Below are 8,692 nucleotides of genomic sequence, written 5' to 3' on the forward strand. Positions count from 1 at the left end.
TAAAGCTTTACTAAAGATATCATCCCAGGATTCGCAGATAAGCATGATAATGAGCATATAAAAAAGAGAAAGCGTAAAGAAAACAAATAAGCAAACAAGCATAAAGGAAACAATTAAGCAAAGTCAACATTTATTGAAAATTTAACTAAATTAGGCTTAACTCTCTCTTGCTTGAATCATGGTCCCTAGCTGCCGCATCTCGAAAAATACGATTCTTCGCGGGGCTTTTCTGTACTCATGTAAAATGATATCAAACAGAGTCGACAGCGAACAAATATGTATTTCATGTGTCAAATATGTCCATAGTGTGCTTCTATTTATATAAAAACTGAAATCATTTAATGAGAAGAATCAAGAGTTTATGCACTATTTGTCCAAACTACTAGTATATGCATTATTTACCATTAATAAATATTATGATTAATTAATCATTGTATTGACATGAGTTTCTTATCTTGTGCCCCTAGAGCACAAGTTAGCATTACCCTTAAGATAAAGGGTAATGCTAACTTGTGCCTTAGGGACACAAGTTAAGAACTAAAGAAAGTAATGTTGTGTAGGAAATTGTGCATTAATTTTAATAAAAGTATAAAATTATTTTTTGAATTATTTTTTGCAATATAAACTTTCTATAAATGAGTTTCTTATCTTGTGCCCCTAGGGCACAAGTTAGCATTATCCTTAAGATAAAGGGTAATGTTAACTTGTGCCCAAGGGACACAAGTTAAGAACTAAAGAAAGTAATGTTGTGGAGGAAATTGTGCATTGATTTTAATAAAAGTATAAAATTATTTTTTTAATTATTTTTTCCAATATAAACTTTCTATAAATGAGTTTCTTATCTTGTGCCCCTAGGGCACAAGTTAGCATTAAAGGGTAAGGGTAATGCTAACTTGTGCTCTAGGGACACAAGATAAGAAACTCATTTATAGAAAATTTATATTGGAAAAAATAATTAAAAAAATAATTTTATACTTTTATTAAAATCAACTTGAACCGGATTCATTTAACTATTTACCATAAACTCTAAACCCTAAACTCTAGTTACATTCAAATTTCAAGAAATGACTACTTTGTTCTTAAATTATATATTTTTTTAGGTATTTCACAATTTATGGAAAAGACAAATTATATATGACTTTACAAAATCATTCTTTATTAATTATATAGAAAATATAAATTAAAATAATTAGAAAATGAATAGTAATAAATAGTATAAAGTATATTCGAAAAAAAATATTAATTTTGTATTAATATTGTAAAATGACTGATAATTTAGGATAAATATTTTTAATAAAATAATTTAGAATTTAGAATAGAGAATTTATTTTATTTTTAAACCTTTGAAATTAATTTTATGTTCAAAAATTCAAAATGAAAATCCCTGACATTAAATTTCAACAATAGATACAACTATTAAGTCAACACAAATCTGTATACAATTGTACAAATATAAATACCTTGTACTAGTATTTAGTTTCTTTAAATCAATTTAGTTCATAATTTTGTAGAGACATCAAAGGCAGGTCGTGAGTTCAAACCCATAATATCTTATTTATTCACCTTAAAGAGTGATATTTTAGTCATTAGATTATTTTAAAAAAACATACTAGTATTTAGAACATGCAATTTTTCTAATATTTATTTAGAAATTTCACTATTTTAAAAATATATCTAAATATATTATTCTAACAATATGATAATTTCAAATAAATAGATCTTATTTTTTAGCTATTATTTAATAAGTTAAGTTTTCACACTCGTTCTTAGATAAATTTATAAACACGAGGGTTGGCATCAAAAGATAAAATAAATTGATAAACAAATTTTGAACCAATTATTTATTAAAATAAGAGTCTATATGAATAAATAACTTATTTGTAATTTATAACATAAGTATTTATTAAAATAAATGTTTGTGAATAAGTTTGCGTAAATTATATTTATAACAAAGATAATAATATATGTTTAAATTGTATTTATATATCTAAATTTTGTCATAAGTTATTTTAGAGAATTTATAAAAATAAGCTCAATTTTTTTTATAAAAAATATTATAATGACATAAATTTTGTGATATTGTTATAATATCAAACAATATCACAAAACTTATGTCATTAGATAAGATCAAATAAATACCCTAAGTGTACATAATTCACACATGATATTTCGATATCAACGATGAAGTTGACATTTTTTATAAGATTTTAAGTCTCATATTTTTTTTGTTGTTGACATTTTTTATAAGATTTTAAGTCTCATATTTTTTTTGTTGTTAAAAATTTAAGAGTCAAACTATTAAATTTTATGAAGCAGTCACACTTCACTCTCATATAGGTATACTATATCAGAAAAACATTCGTAATATTGCATTCCAACAAATATGTGTTATATGTCTATGAAGAGAAAAACTCCATCCTACCAATTTTATTTAGATTATCCAATTAATTTTACTTCTTGGTAAGTATCAATTATCAAATATTTCAATCATTATAATAATATACTTTTAACATTATACTTGAGACTTGATGTTATTTGTGTTTGCGTTGAGTTTCCATCATTGATGATTAATTAAATATAAATTTATATCACATATCTAACGACGTCTTCGATGTCTTAAATATCATATCCAAGGATGTCATATCATTGTTAATTATTTTATCATAGAATTATAAAAACTTTCAACCTTAATCAACTTTTAATATTAAATCTTTCACATAGATTTTTGAATTCACATAGTTACTACATTAATTAATTTATGTATTCTTGCCCGTATTCACCAACTATCATCAAACCATTATATTTTTGTCATTTTAGTATATTATATTATATATAAAATATTTTTTATATTCTTGATTGTTTTGATAAACTATTACCATAAAAGTTTTGCCACATTAATCAATTTTATGTTATTCTTTCTCTACTAATAAAATAGTTAATAATCTTTCGATTTAAAATGCTACTTACACTTATATATATATATATATATATATATATATATATATATATATATATATATATATATATATATATATATATATATATATATATATATACACACTTGTAAAAAAAACATAATATGTGGCACCCCTATGCTGGTAGGGGTGGCCAGAGACTTTAGTGATTTTATATGGGTTAGAGCTTTCTCATGGCGGTGAGAGATCTTATTTGATGGTGTTTTAGCTATGGAGAGAGCAAGTTCACGTGAGGTGAGAAGATTTGTATTCTCTAGGTATCATGTGTATGTTATGAGTTTCTATTCCTCACGCTAGTGATGAGGTATTTATAGGAGCTTCTGGGTCTGGAGTTAGGGTTTCTCGGGAATTAAAACCACCACTTAGTCATAGTAATGGTTCGTTGGATCCCTGCTTCCTAGAGATACGCATTTAAGTCTATAGACTCTGACTTCTCACTGGTCGATACATGTATTTTCCCACAATTCCCATGACATGGCGAGTAGGGGGAGTTAAAGGTAAGGTTGCCCTCGATCATGGGCAGTAGAAGGATGTGTCCCCTTATGGGCGGCCACAATATCCTCGCCCTTGACAACTCTTTATAAATATATCACTATAAAGTCTCTAAAATAAGATGACTTGATAAAGGAAGAAGTGCTTTAATTGCTCATTAGTCTCTCAGACGAGGTGTTGAGTCTCTCATGCAAGATTTTGGTTGAAACCCTCAGACGAGACTTTTAAGTTGAAACTCGTATGAGGAGATTCTAAGTCCCTTAGGCGAGGTATTTATATGAGTTTGGAGGAGACAAACCCCTCATATGAGACTTTAAGTTGAAACTCGTCTGAGGATATTCTAAGTCCTTCAGGAAAGACGATTAGTCTCTCAGGATAGACTTCAGTCAAGATCCTAAGGAAAGAAGTTTAAGTTAAGTCTCTAAGTCTATACTTTGTTCAAGTCCCTTAGGTGAGACCTTGATTTGAAACTCGTATGAGGAGATTTGAAGTCCCGCAGACGAGACATTTAGATGAGTCTAGGGGCGATAAGTAACTCAACCGAGACTTTAAGTTAAAACTTGTCTGAGGAGATTCTAAGTCCATCGGGCGAGGAATTTGGATGATGTAACCTATTTGTATTACCTTCAAGGGTGACAATGATATTCCTATGGAAATCCACCAGATTCGTGTTGCCTCGTGGGGTGGAAAGAATCTTCTCGTGGACGTCCAACGTAATGTATTGCCTTGGGAGGAGGCAAGGATCTTCCCGTGGAAGTACAACATATTTGTATTACCTTGGAAGGAGACAAAGATCTTTCTATGCAAGTCCAGCGTATTCGTGTTGCCTTAAGAGGTGACAAGGATATTCTTGTGGAAGTCCAACATGTTTGTATTTCCTTGAGAGGCGACAAATATCTTCCCATATAAGTCTAGTGTATTTAAGTCTCATGTATATAATAAAAAAAATTGAAATCTTCTTCTTGATCATAGATGTTTAAAAATCCGTCTATAGGTGGGCATTGTTCTCCCTCTGAAAATCCATAAGTAACTCAAGTGTAATAATATTTTAGGCCTGCGGAATTCCAAGTCCTAAGGACGAGACACCCATCAAATTCTTGCAGCTTGTAGGTTCCATGTGGTAGTTTATGGAATATGTGATACAATCATTTCTAGTTGGGTTGCAATTTTCCCTATTGTGCAAGCATGCCCACTTTTCTCAGCACCAAGTCACCCTCCTGCATTTCTCTTGGCATTACCTTTAAGTTGCATGTTCTAGCACCTATTTTCTTAGCAACAAACTCATGGATGTGGGTGACATCTCTTACTTCACCTATCAGATTAGCAAACGCACTCGAGATCCGCATAATCTACTTCTTGTATGAACTAAGAATGACGTTATGAGGGTGTATCGATCTCGACGAGAAACATAGAATCCGACCGATATACCATAGTATATGGGGTTTCCTTGGTAGTTGAATGAGAAGTGGTATGGTATGATCATAATATTTTGTGGAGTAACTCTGCTCATAATCCCTTGGCGTCGTCCAACTTCTTCTTGATCCCTTCTAGGACCACCTTGTTTGCCGATTCTAATTGTCCATTGGCTTGGGGTGAACAACAAAGACAATTTTTTTCCCACTCCTAACATGCGAAAAAAGTTAGTGACCACGACATTGGTGAATCGCGCCTCATTGTCAGAAAAGATGACGCCTAGCAACCTGAACCAGTGTCATACCCCAATTTTGTCCAAGAATTTTTAAACCTTCAAGTAACCAGTTTTGTTGCACTCATAATGAAATTTTTATTTTACATACAGATTGGTTAAATAAATTTCTTAATCGCGCGTAAAATCAGTTGATAGTGTTTTCAGGTTTGGGCATGCAACTCTCTGTTTTACTAAACTACATTACGTGTAGTTTATTTTGGTATGCTCATTTTAGTTTTTCACATCTGTGTGCATTCGTATTTTGATCAGCTGGAGCCTTTTCATCAGATTATTTTTAACTTCTACATTTGATCCACGACTGTCTGTTTTATTGAGCTATGTTGTGCGTATATTATTTTAGTGCATTCATTAGTTTTTCCGCACGTTTCCACATTCACATTCTATATGATCCAGTTCCTTTTAATCATTTTTTAGTCCAAATAATTAAGACGGAAAATAAGTTTAGTATTATTACAATTATAATAATTATTATTATTAGTATTATTGTTGCATAAATATCATAAAAAAGAACAAATCTCAAAATATATACACACACTAAGGGCAAAATAAGGATTTTTGCTATCACGAAAAAGTCCTAATTTTTAGTATATAGGGCAAATGAAAGTGAGTGAGGGGGCGGCAGATTTCATTCGTCAATTTAAAATAAAAAATAGAAAATAGAAAAAAAGCAAGAAGAATGGGTCTTCTTCCTCTCTCACGTGAACATTACTCCATCATCTCTCTCTCTCGGATTTTTTTAAGAAAAAAAGGAAAACATGATTATCCTTTTCTTCTTCGTTCAAAACCACCTTCCACTCTCTTCTGCCGACACACCTAACAAAACACTCCTCATTGGCGACAGACCTACCTTCCTCCAACCACAGCCACGCGATTTCTGCTTCATCTCTCTTTGCTTCTCTAACCTACAATTTCCTCGCCACCCTCTCCATTTATTTTCTTATTCTATTATGTCTTCACAAACCGTTCAACCATCGCACCAAAACCTCTCTTCATCTCTCACTGAAACCACCATTAACCTCGACTACCACCCAAACAACTGTTTCCTCCACCTTCAAATCAAATTCGACAAACCCTCTATCACACAATTGTCATTCACCACCATCAAACTCCCAACGTTCACTCTAATTCCCTCTCTCTACTCGGATTCTCACCACGACAAAACCTCCACCATCTTTTACCCGGCGACCATGCATCACCAAGATTCGTTTCCACCATTTCCGACCATACCTCTACACAACGTCCTTATCCAGTGTTTGTTTGCAGTACTGATTTTTCAAGTTTTAGACTTCAAACGTGAATGCTGTGTTGATTCCATAAGCCACTCGATCTCACATATAGTTGATTCAGAATGCGCATTGATTCAACATAGGTTTCGATCTCGCATGTAGTCGGTTTGAAAGTTTTTTTGTTTGCACCTAGTTTGGTTTGTTTGGGCGATTATGTTTTGCATTTTATTTCATGTCGCTTGATTCTATTTTTTTGAGTTTGTATGATATTATTGGAAATGTTGTTTTGACTCAGCTCGTATTTGGTAATTTGATTGCTGCTGACATTAAAACTCTTTCGTTTGGTTCCATTTATTGAATTATGTTTTAGTTATTATTCACATTGCGAATTCGTGTTGGTTTACACTTTACTCAAATGTGTTGTGCACCTTATTGTGTTTGTTATGTGTTGCATACATTATGTCGGTTTGCGTTTTGACTCGATGGTGTTACGCATATTCGGAATTAGCATTTCACACTTTATTTACGTTGAGTTTGATTGCAATGAACGCATTTTGCATTAGCAGCTTGAAGTCGATTTCTTTTGTTTGCAATTTGTCGTCATGTTTAACTTAAATCTATATATACATTGTTTGTAATTTAGCATAGCACAATCCACATTTTCTTTTGCGATGTTGTTTTTCACCACGTGACATTACTTTTTGATACGTTACATTACATGTTATTTATATTTTAGTTTGACTGTGATGGTCGCGTTTGGCACTAGTAGCTTGTTGTTGATTTATGTTTGCATACAACATTTTGATTTTGTTATGTTTAAATAGGATTTAAATTGGGTGTTTAAAACCTTGTATTGCATAATACTTGTTACATTTATTCGCATTCATTTCATTAGATCTTACATTGCATAATACTTGTTACATTTATTCGCATTCATTTCATTTGATCATGGAATCCCATAAACATTCATAAGTTAAAAGTCAACCTAAAGTCAACATTTGCATGTGTTAAGAAAATTGACAAAAAATACATGTTTTATTATTCATTTTTGGAAAATTAAATTTATAATCATTTAATTCATCATCATTTTATTGCATTAGTCATTTTCATGTATCATAAAAGAAAATTAAAAATAAAAGTCAACATTACACATATTGAGAAAATTGACTAAACTTGCATATTTCATTATTCATTTTGGAAAAATTAATTTCAGAATAATTTAATTCATCATCATAATGTTCATTTGAGTTTTACTAATCATTTCATGCAACACAAAACAAAAAAAATCAAATCTTCTACGATGCACAAAATATCTCTCATATGTTACATCATTATTCTATGCAAATATTACATTATAATTCACTATTTAATTAATTAAGTTTCTTGAAGACAATAACACAATTCTTACTTTTTTTTTATAATTCATAACTGCCTTTTTATAGCCTATAAATAAAATCATTTTTATTTACAAATTTCACCAAGAATCACTCACAAGAATAAACCTAAATTTTGCACAAATTTCACTCCAATTCTCAAGTCACTTTTAATTTTTCTTTATTTAGATAAACTTTTAATTTTTATTATTTATTTAATTTTTTTGCATTATTATTATTTCTATACTTAATTAGTATCTTAATCATCACCATTTTTCATGGAAACTCCATTGATTCAAAATCAAGAGTTTAAAGTGTTCTTGAACCTCCATGAGCAAAAGTGATTAATGTGAATTAATTTTCGTTTTTTCGTGAATTATTTTTTTTTAATTCTGAGCATTCCATGATGTTCCTGAGATCGAGTTGATGAATTTTCAATATTTATTTACTTAATTCTATGAAACACTGAGCAAATTATGGTCAAAATAAGGATGCATGTTGTTGTTGTTCTTGAAGGCAAACCCAAATTAAATCATAGCCATCTGTTTCATCATGCTACTTTTTTGTCTTTCCCCCAACTTTTTTTGTTTGATGGCTGGTGGATCCAGCGCGTATTTGGGCTCATGACATAGTTTTCTTGTGCTCTTTGCACCCTGCTCGGCATAACACCCCCTTTTTATTTTATTTCTTTTTCTTATTTTTTTCTTAAATGCTTTCTCATTTTATTTTTTGATTTCGATTTTTTTTCATGAACTTGTTAATTTCAGTTGCTCACATATTAAAAACCTACAAAATATTTTTATTTTATTTTTCAATTAATTAGTTAATTGCATATTTTTTCTTTTACGTTTTATTTGTTTTATTTTAGTCTTGTATTGATAATGCATCTCCCTCTATTTTTATGCAATTTATTCTTAC

This window comes from Lathyrus oleraceus, chromosome 5, assembly GCF_024323335.1.
Source record: "Lathyrus oleraceus cultivar Zhongwan6 chromosome 5, CAAS_Psat_ZW6_1.0, whole genome shotgun sequence".
NCBI lineage: Eukaryota > Viridiplantae > Streptophyta > Magnoliopsida > Fabales > Fabaceae > Lathyrus > Lathyrus oleraceus.